Source organism: Cotesia glomerata, linkage group LG4, assembly GCF_020080835.1.
Source record: "Cotesia glomerata isolate CgM1 linkage group LG4, MPM_Cglom_v2.3, whole genome shotgun sequence".
Lineage (NCBI taxonomy): Eukaryota > Metazoa > Arthropoda > Insecta > Hymenoptera > Braconidae > Cotesia > Cotesia glomerata.
The window spans coordinates 4552979-4564668 of record NC_058161.1 but is presented as its reverse complement, the minus strand read 5'-3'; the positions used below and the strand labels follow the sequence as shown (position 1 = coordinate 4564668).

Here is an 11690-nt window from a genome sequence, read left to right as displayed (position 1 = left end):
CACAGGGGTGAAAACAATTACTTCCCGATTTTTGAAAATCTTCGATTTTCTTAGCGGGAAGTTAAAAATAAACTATAAATATAATCAAATAAAATAAGTTCAATGATTTATTGATTAAAGAATCTTATAAAAAATTATAAGCGTATCTAGTCATAAACTTTAAGTATTTTTTAATCAATATTTTCTTTTATTTTTAACTCTTAAAATTTTGAACACGAATAACTTTGAAAAGATTCATTAAAATATTGATTGAAAAAATTTTTCCTACAAAATCATATCTATAATATATGAAATTTTCCATTCAAGCCAAAAAAATTTATTCCATTCAAAATTTTCAGTGTCACAAAATTATTTTTTTTGAATCAAAATATTTTTTTTTTATTTCAAAATTTTGTAAATTTTTTTACACTTATTTTAAAAATTTTTTTTTCTTATGCAAGAGAAAGAAATATACGCTTTAAGTTACAACCATAAATCATCGTTCATATTTGTTTATATAAATTACAATAAATCGTCTAGACCGAAAAAAATCACACCTGTTGTCTCAATTACCTTGGCATCAATTAAAATCCCAGCGTCAAAGCAAATATATCATAAATATATCATTATTTTTTTACTCCGCTGATCATTGTGCTACTTTATAACAATCAAAAGAAAAAAAATTCGACTAAAAACCTGTGATTTGTTGTTTGTAAAGTAAGTAAATTTTTTGGAAAGATAAATTATACAATGCTTAAATTTATTTAACTTGGCTTTATTTTAGCTTGACAAATCATAACTTTGTACAGTTAAATTTATAAATGAATAATTTTTTTCTATCCTATATTAGGCATAGACATCGTTTCTCGCTGGCACGTTAAATGGAGCGACGTTCCTGGAGCTTTCATACATTTATAACCATACGCCGAACAGCAATTATGTTCAGACGTATTAGGATTAATCTGACACTGCAAAATAAATCGAATTTTAGAATTAAAATAAAAAAAATTAATGTAAAAATAAAAAAATTTCAAATGTTTTACCGGAGCATTTCTAAGTCTACAGTTATTGGTTAGCATATAACGGAATCTTGGAGGATCAATCTTGCTTTCGATTATTACGAAACCAATTAGTACGGTGAAAAAAACTAAGAATATCGTCTTCATTTCGAATTTTTTAATCTGTAAAAACAATGTAATTTATTTTTTAAGAATTTAGTTTAATTAATACACAGAAAGAAAAATTTCTGGACTGGAGAACAAAATTGTTGGCGTAAGAAAATTTTCGGGTGTCTGAAGGAAGACCACAGTTGTGTTGGCCGAAGTAAAAATTTTTCTTTAAATTCTATTCTTGGTGGAAGTCATTTTTTCTAAACTCAAATTATCATAAATACTTGATACAATAAATTTTTATATTTGATCAAGATTTTTAGATACTTTAGGGAAGCAGCGCCACCACCTACTTCAGCTGAGAAAAAAATTTTCTCACCTTGAGAAAATTTTTCTCTTGAATATTTGATACCCATTTTATATTATTTAAAATGGGCTCGGCTTCGCCTCGGTAAACAATTACATGTAATCTGAGACATTTCTTATTTTCCTGCCCTAGGTAAGAAATATACTAATTTCTCCTACCGATGCCGAAAGTTCGGTTTTCCTCCCGCTGTACAGGGAAGAAAATCTCACTTTTTCTCCCTGCACGGAGAGAAAAAAATAGAACTTATTCTTATGTATTCCGTCGTATTTTAGCATCGGCGTGGCCGTGTGACAATAGTCACGTGGAACCTTATTTTTAACATTAAATAAAATAGTACATTCCTTCCCGATTATTTTCTTGAGCGAAAAAGAAATTTTTTTTTGACACAAAAAATTTCACTTATTTAAACTAAATTAATTCTCTTGCTTTAAGAAATACGTATCTTGATCCAAGAAAATTTATTCAAGTCAAGAAAATCTTGTTGTTTTGAGAAAATTCAGCCTCTTGCTCCAAAAAATTTAGTTCTTGATAGAAGTAAATTTTCTTGTCTTGCGAAAATTTTTCTCTTGCTCCAAAAAATTAAATATAAAGATAGAAGTAAATCTTCATTAATATTTTTATTGATTAACATATCAAATAGAAAGATCAAATAATATTGAATCATTTTTTTTTTCATTCAATATGTATAATCGCACGCTAAAATAATATAAAATGTGTATCAAATATTCAAGAGAAAAATTTTCTCAAGGTGAGAAAATTTTTTTCTTAGCTGAAGTAGGTGGCGCTGCTTCCCTATATATCTAAAAGTATCTAAAAATATTGATCAAATATAAAAATTGATTGTATCAAGTATTTATGATAATTTAAATTAAAAAAGAATTACTTCTACCAAGAATAGAATTGAAAGAAAAATTTTTACTTCGGCCAACACAATTTCGGTCTTCCTTCAGGCACCCAACAAATTTTCTTGAGCCAAGAATTTTTTTCTCCAGTCCACCGCGGGATAAAAGTAGGACATCTCATCCCGCGTGTTTGCCACCCTCGCCTCGGGTGGCAATTCTACACGCGGGAGGAAATGTCCAATTTTTCTCCCTTGGTGCAAAATATACTATTTAATAATCGATTGATTTAAAACTCTGTAAGTTATAATTATAAAAAACAATTTTTTTTTTGGAAATTTTTAGATAGCAAAATATTAGAAAAATTGCTAAGTAAAAAAATTAATAGTAATCCTTAATTTGATCAAGAATTTCTTCAAAAATTTTTGCATTTTTTTGATAACTTATAAATTTTTTTTTAATTATTATTATTTTTTATAAGAAGTAAAAAAAAAATACTTACTTAAAAACACTTCAGAAAAGAAATTGTTGCTAACTAACTCACTCAGTTTAGGTGCAGTATTTATATGAAAAAAAATCCCCATTATAATCACAAAATATGCATCCGCGTTGTAATTAATTGACCTGGATTTTAGCATTATCTGAGCTAAATATTGCCAAGGCTGCGCAGAATATCATTGATATTTGCTGCCAGAATATGTACAATGTACACGATTAAAATAAATATTTAAAGAATCTAAAAATGCGTCCTTTTATATTCTTCTGTTATACCCATTACATACCACCTTTGAAAATATTTCAACAGACTGCACTGGTATTATATATAATACTCAAACTAGTTTAAATCGTCAATCTACAAAGCTGATATCCCGGTAAATATTTAGACTAGCTTCACCACACATTTATACCGTTCGGCAACTTCCTGTATTTTCTTAACTATTTTTATCATAAAAGTGGTAAATTTAACAACTATTTTTTTAGTTATTATAACACCCAAAAAAATTAATAACTGTATGCATTTAAATACCAATAAAAATACGTTGATTTATTATTTTTGAGGCGGACATGGTCAAAAGATTTCAGAAAAAGGATGAGAAGAAAGTTCTTTTGAACCTCAACGCCCACGTTCCAGGTGTTTAGGATTAATAAAGATCGATCGGATGGTAAATAATAGAATATTGTGGTTGATATTTCATCTAGAGGATGATTGATCAGAGTGACCTTCTTTTTTTTCTAAAGAAAAAATTCTGGATATTAATTTTTTTTTATATGATCTCTTAAAAATTTAACAGGTTTATTTTCTAAAAAATTTTTTTTACATTTATTTTTAAATCTCATCATATGAAGTAATTCAGATCCCAGTGAATATAATTAAATAAATAAATGATTCAAGTTCTTATGGATCAGTTCTTTTTATGTTAATTTTATTTTTCAATTCAGCAACTTTTCGCCATGAATCATGGCTTCTTCAGGCATCTATTACATACAAATATAATTACACATTAGCAAATTATTTTACATAACATAATTTATACAAATTCTTAAACAACAGGAAAATCTTTTAGAAGATAATTGACGTAATTTAATGAAATAGTTTCATAATTATTATCTTTACAAATAATTATTATTTCTGGTCATATAGTTTATGTCATGTCATCTATGTTATTTATTTACCACATGATTAACCTCAATTTAAATGTAATGCTAAAAATGTTTGATGTTTATGTTAATAATTAATTATTCAAGGTATTGTTTTACTTAATTTATATTGTTTAATAATCTTAATAATTTTTTAAAAAGTTTGTTGTAATTTTTAATTTTTTTTTAATTTTTTCTTGAAAAATTTTTTGGAAAAGTTTTTTTTTAGAGATTTTTAAAATTTCGTAATAAAATTTTAGAATATTTTTGAAGAATTTTTCTTAAAGATTTTCCTGTTGTTTAAGAATTTGTATAAATTATGTTATGTAAAATAATTTGCTAATGTGTAATTATATTTGTATGGCGAAACGTTGCTGAATTGAAAAATAAAATTAACATAAAAAGAACTGATCCATAAGAACTTGAATCATTTATTTATTTAATTTATTTTTAAACTTTAATTTTCTGCAGAAAAAATCTTGTTTTTTTAAAAAAGAAAAAACTCAAAATTTGACTGAAAATTATTCAAAATTTTTTTTTATTTTTGATCGATTCTCAAAAAATTTTTATTCCGTTTTAAAATAAAAAAAAAAAGTTGCAAGAAATTTTCAATGAAAAAACTAAATTGAGTATTAATTAAAAAAATTTTGGCATCAGACCGCGAGCCAATAATTTGAACGAATATTCTTTTGATGTATTGTAATCAAGGGGTGGATCTTGTTGAAAAACATCCCACAATTGTTTTATAATTGGCGGCATTATTATTGTTAGAGTGGGATTGGTTAGAATCTAAGAGAGCGGCTGATGTCGCTGGTTCAAAACATTAGTCAGCAGGACGGATTTGGAGGATTGGAGAACTGCCAATTTGCAAAAAAAAACTAGCATAGACTTTTAATTTAGTTACTAGTGCCCAGATTACACTAAGCAATATTAATATATTTTCAATTGAAGGTTTATTTGAAATTTGCATAATTTTTTCGGATGCTGTTTAATTATTTTTGTCAGGTTATAATTTATTGCAAAAGTTCAACAAAGAGAAAAACTAATTGTAAGCGCTTTCGAGTTTTAATTTATCAAATGGTGAATGGGCAGTATGATTATGTATATATGTGGTATTGCAACATAAGCATACGTCCATAAGCATTTTACGTGGTGATTTGAAGGCTTATGATGACAAAAAGGGTCAGTGAGCCAGGGACATTGTCATTTCAATCTGATATTAAACAATGCAATGAATGAATGACAATGTTAATTTTAGTACACTCCTGTATGTACAGAACAAACAATAATAGAATGTAAAGTCTAATAAAAAATCTTTTTTTTTTAAATTACCCTTTGCTGAAAACAAATTAGTTGATATAAGAAAAATATTGTTTTTGTAATTGTACTATGGGTTGAAAATATTCCGATTAAATTAGTCAAAAAAATTCATGAGTCGCGTCAAGAAAATAAAACAAGAGAGATAAAAACAAAAAGTTTCTTATTCTACACAGAAAAAAAAAATGTTCTTGAATCAAGTATATAATTTTGAAAAACTTAATATTCTTGACTTGAGTAGAAAAATTCTTGATTTAAGGAAATTTTACTTGATTCAAGAATTTTTCGTCTTGATTCAAGACAATTACCCTCTTCAAAATTATATTCTTGGTTCAAGAATTTTTATCTTGAATCAAGTTAATTTTTTTTTTCAGTGTAGAAATTTACAAAATCGTCGGAGCATTTTACTATAATTTATATTTCATGCAATTATTTAATTTATCCAGAATTAAAATATAAGTTAACATTGATTCAAGATATAAGAGACTTTTTTCAAAAATAAATCTTACATACACAGAAAGAAAAATTTCTTGACTAGAGAACAAAATTCTTGGCTCAAAAAAATTTGTCGGGTACCTGAAGGAAGACCGAAGTTGTGTTGGCCGAAGTAAAAATTTTTTTTTAAATTCTATTTTTGGTGGAAGTCATTATTTCTTACATCTATCATAAATACTTGATACAATAAATTTTTATATTTGATCAAGATTTTTAGGAACTTTAGGGAAGCAGCGCTACCTACTTTAGCTGAGAAAAAAATTTTCTCACCTTGAGAAAATTTTTCTCTTGAATATTTGATACCCATTTTATATTATTTTAGCGTGCAATTATACATATTGAATGAAAAAAAATGATGAAATATTATTTGACCTTCCCATTTGACATATTAATCAATAAAAATATTAATGAAAATTTACTTCTATCTTTATATTTAATTTTTTAGAGCAAGAGAAATTTTCTCAAGACAAGAAAATTTACTTCTATCAAGAACTAAATTTTTTGGAACAAGAGGCTGAATTTTCTCAAAACAACAAGATTTTCTTGACTTAAATAAATTTTCTCGGATCAAGATACGTATTTCTTAAAGCAAGAGAATTAATTTTGTTGGAATAAGTGAAATTTCTTGTCAAAAAACAAAAATTTTTTTTTGCTCAAGAAAATAATTAAGAAATATTTTTTTTGACTCAAGTGAACCTTTTTTTCTGTGTAAAAATTTACAAAATCGTCGGAGCATTTTACTATAATTTATATTTCATACAATTATTTTTTTTATCCAGAATTAAAATATAATCTAAAATTGATTCAAAATATAAGAGACTTTTTTCAAAAATAAATTTTACGTAAATTTCAAAATGGGTTCAAGTGATAAAAATTTTATTTAAAGTTTTTTCTGCTCTCTTAAATAAAAAAAAAAAATTGTTCTTATAAATTCAAATCAAAAATTGAAATTTATAATTGTTACTATAAATTTTAAACCCCCAAAAATTTGCATTCATAATATAAATAATTAAACCATCAAAAGTATAAAATTCACTTGTAATTATTGTCAAATTTTTAAAAAATTTTATTTAATAAAAAATTTCTAAGTCTTAATTATTTTAAATCAAGCGGAAAATTTCTTAACTAAAGAAATTTTTCTGAATTTAGGTAAATTTTGCTTAAATTATTCTTTAATATTAACTCAGCGAGAACAAAAGTTTTATTTCTGTTGTTGCAAAACATATTAATCTGTTTTTTTATTTACTCATTGTGCTCAAGATTGTTTTGTTTTAAAACAACTTAGCATTACCATAAGTACGGTACACAGTATATACCTATAGTATATAGTATATCGTAATGGATAACTGTTTCACAGTAAAAGTACTCACTTTGGTTTGTTATTTTTTGTAATATAATACAATCCATCCATTTCTTGGGTAGAGTCGCGGTATATATGTATAAAACGGGGAGAGCATTATTACAAGAAAAGGGAATGGAACATAACAGCACAGGGAGATGCATCATCAAAGTCTAGCGTGTTATTATGAGAACCCAGATCGTAGGCGGCTCTCATATGTGCTTTATTTAATGTTGTTTTTTTACACCAATCTATCACAATCCTTTTCTTCATTACAAAAACTAACCCAATAATTAGCGGGTAAAAATAGTCGAATTTAATAATAAAAAAATTTGAATTTTTTAGACATAAATATATTTATAACCTTTAAAAATTTTTATTAACAAAGGGAATAAATTTCCGTAAAATTGTGAGTTTGAAAAAGAAGCTTTCAAATGTAAATTTTTGGTTGCTTATTTTTATTAATATTAAAATATAAATTATGGGGGTGGACTGAAGAAATTCTTGGAGGGTCGTTGACCCGCCTGAGGGCCAGAGCCCTTCAGACAAATATTAAATGGGTCTGTCGGTCCCTTTTCACGGTACTTTTTACTGTTATAGCCATAACTATAATATACCTATAGCTTATATGTGTACCTTAAACCGTATATTTTGTATTTTATATTTATATATTATTAACGTAACCCTAAAGCAGAAAGACAGCAGCTGGTCGCGTGCTGACCCTTCCCCTTCTTAAGTTCTTTACCCCCATGGTGGTGTGGGGGCCTCACGCTAAACACATTGCCATTGTCTACATATTTTACACACAGTGTCTTCTTACTTTACCCCAAAACCTTGCTTTTTTTCAACATGCCTAATTGTTTGAATCCCTACTTTTGGGACGTCAATTAGGCTTAATATTTCAAGATCGATAACGTTATTATTTTTATTATATTTCTTTTTCCTTTTGAAGTTCTCACCCGAACTATGATAATTAGAATTTATTGACTTAATGGCTGGGGGTGAGACTAATAGTGTGTCCCAAAAGTTTGACGAAATAATTATTTGAGTCAGAAAATTTTCAAAATTTTTAAAAGTGAAACAAATTAAAAAATTACTCTAATATTGAAAAAAAATATTGTAGTATTGTATTTATTATTAATTAAATAGTATTTAATAGAAACCTTGCAGTCACTATATGCCTGCCGTGACTTGTGAACTATAAATAAATAGAATTTTGCTTTATTAAATAATGACTTTTGTTAAATTGCACTGTACTTTCTTAAATATTGACGTTTTTAAAAATATAACCTCATTCCGATGTTACACTCATCAAGAGCTTTCATTTGAGTACCCACATGCATTTTGATATATTTTTCATATATACATACATATAATATATACAAATATATGAAAAATTGATGTGGGTACTCAAACGAAAGGTCTCGATGAGTGTAACATCGGGATGAGCTTATATCTTTAAAAATGTCAATATTTCACGAGATAAAAGGTCATTTCTTAATTATGTTTAATTTCACTGTACTTTCTTAACTATTGACGTTTTTAAAGATATAAGCTCATCCCGATGTTATACTTTTCAAGGCCTTTTATTTGAGTACCCACATGCATTTTGATATATTTTTCATATATACATACATATAATATATACAAATATATGAAAAATTGATGTGGGTACTCAAATAAAAGGTCTCGATGAGTGTGATATCGGGATGAGCTTATATCTTTAAAAATGTCAATAGTTCACAAGATACAAGCTCATTTCTTAATTATGTATCTAAAGATAGAGCATTTTCGAATGCAGCCTAAATACTTATCATAATAAATTGACTATCAGAATGATATGAAACCTTGAAAAGGCACAAATACAAGTCAAGACCTTTGCAATGACACTAAATTTCACTAAAAAAACTGATTTTATTATATGACTATCCTGGACACAAAATTTGTCTTATTCTCTTAATAATATAGATTAATTAAATAGTATTTATTATAGTTCAATTTTTTCCAAGTAATGTTTTGATTAAATCGCTTAGTAACTTGTATAAAATATTTTTATAGAGTCACATTTGTAACGAGTACTATGGTATTATTAGATAAATTCGGAGGAGCTCGGATTCCAGGATTCGGACTGGTTTATAGGATATAGTTTCTCGTTAAAATTAATAAAATTATTATTATGGAGCGAACAGTAATCTTTATTAACATGAATTTTAATTCTAATACACAAGTTTCTTTCTTTTATCTCTTTTATATTTCTATTTACTACAAGCTAACGGCTCCGACTCAACCTGCGTTTCCTTAGCAAAGGTCTACAGGGAGTGCAGGGAGCTCTTGGTCCCGTCAGCGATGCTCGATCGTATTACAATTTTATTTTACATACGAGAACACGGCCTCGGCTACCTCAAAGCAACTACGAGCCGTCTCTACTGTTATCACCAGTGCAACTAGCCAGGAGTCGGCGAATCGCTAGGTTCCTAACCCTTATGTTCTAAATCTTCTTTCTTCATTCTTGCTGCCTCATCTCGTTGACGATACCTACTTTTTCTTTACTGCTTCGCCTCCTTGGCGACACCGTTCACACGACGGCTGTGTGGATCTCTGCTTAGCCTCTTTGGCTACACCGTTCACACGACGGCTGTGAATGTTTTCGAAGACGATGATCCTGTGCAACTCAACAGCTCATGTATTCCACTTGCTATTGTAGTTGGACACTGAATCACCACTACCTTGCCTCTCTGACTACACCGCTCAAACGACGGCTGTTAAATAGATTTTAGCTAAAAGAATATCCCTGAGGATATAATGATTCTATGTAACTTTACTAGCTCATTTACTCCAATCGCTGGGCTAGTTGAACACTGAATGACGTCCGGAGCTCCGGGCCCCGCTTTTATAGGCATATCTTCCCGCGCGTCAGCGCTCCTAGCGGGAAGTTACCTAGCGCCTCCTGTCCCACCTCTAATACGCGCCTTCCGTTTTGATGCGCGCGCCTTTTACTGTGGTGCGCGCGCAGCGCGGCGGCTATCACTGCTCCGCGTATATACACTTGTCCTTTTTTGATTTCTCGAAATTTTATTTTTAATACATTTCTTTTTAATAATAATTATTATTATTTATAATAATCATTATTATTTTTAATTATTATTATTATTTATAATTATTATTTCTTATTTTAAAATGAGCGGTTACACATTAAGTTCTTAAAATTAATTTATTTTAATTTTTAATAAAATCTTAAGGCTTTAAATTTTTTTTCCTTTGATTCAAATAGAACTAAGAAAATTATTTGATATAAATTCCAAATTTTGTTTTTATCCAAATTTACCAAAAAACGACCACCTGACGGTTTGCGTTTAATAGAAAAAAAATGTATATAATAAATCAACCAAGTTATGTAAATAACCCAGCTGCGCTATCGCGGAATAATGAATACTTAATTGGTCTCACAGATCAAAGTGCGATAAATCCAGTTAATCCAAAAAAAAAAAAAAAACAGTGAAAGTTACCTTAAAAAAAAAAAAAAAAAAAGTGATTAAAATTCACACACTCCAGAGCAATAATTCGTGCTCGAGCAATTTCCACCAAAGAAACAGAAAAATAGGGGACTAAAGTCGTCGTTAGTGCCTCTGCGACAGAAAAGGAACAAAGAGCTCTGTAGAACATACATCAGACAAATAAGTTAGAGTAAGAAGAGAAGCATATAAACTAAACATGAATCGTGTGTGTGTACACATGCACTCGCCCCTTTGACGAGGGGCCACGTGCAGTTATCCGTGCTGTACACTATTATATATACGCGAATGAAACGAGAGTTTTACAACCTCGTCTCGTAAAGTAAGGCAGACTTGGACTTGGCTTTCCTCCTGTCCAAGGAGGCGAGCAAAGGGGGAAAATAATGGGGGTGCTCTTCCCACATTCCCCAAGTTAAATTCAGTTGTATCACTCCGAACAAAGTATTGATTTTTCCCTGTAGTGGTATCAGGGCAAGAGACAAGACTACTTTCTCTGTTTAGTGTTTTTTTTGTGGCTTACTATTTCGTCTATTTCATCCTGCACTATCTGCACTACAGTAAAGATACTAGATACTACACCCTCATATATATAATATGTACATATATATGTACAAGTATTATGGATTATATATAAAGTTAAATGAAAGGGAAAGGCACGCGTGCCGCGTAAGGAATAACGGGGAGTTAGGTTGTATATTCTCGTCTTTTATTGTTACTTATACATACTGGCTTACACTTATGTACAATGTGTATGCGACAAAATGTAATAGAGACAGACAATACATACAACAGCCGTAAAAGTTGAGTGAAAGCATTTGCTCATATCACTTTGGTGAATAAGTCGCGCGAAAGAATCGCTTTACTGGATTATATCGGGCCGGTTTGTATCTTAATTTAATCTGGGATGCGGGAGAAGTAAAACAATATATTATATATTATATATTTTATATATATCCAGATCGAGTGGAGGATGATTAAAAGAATAATATTATTGGGAGTGATCTATGTGTTTAGATAGAGAGTCAATGGATGGTGAAATTCATTGCGGAGATTATCTGGTACATATATATTTGCCGGTATAAAATATGGAAGCTT

At 28.8% G+C, this 11690-nt stretch overlaps 1 long non-coding RNA gene across 1 annotated transcript; it reads right to left on the bottom strand.

Moving 5' to 3' along the window:
• Nucleotides 1-731: 731 nt before the first annotated feature.
• On the bottom strand, nt 732-2882 carry LOC123262977. Its single transcript, XR_006509068.1, has 3 exons — nt 2797-2882; nt 1023-1160; nt 732-947 (listed from the first exon to the last, which is right to left on the bottom strand). It is a non-coding gene; the product is annotated as an uncharacterized LOC123262977 (long non-coding RNA).
• Nucleotides 2883-11690: the final 8808 nt, after the last annotated feature.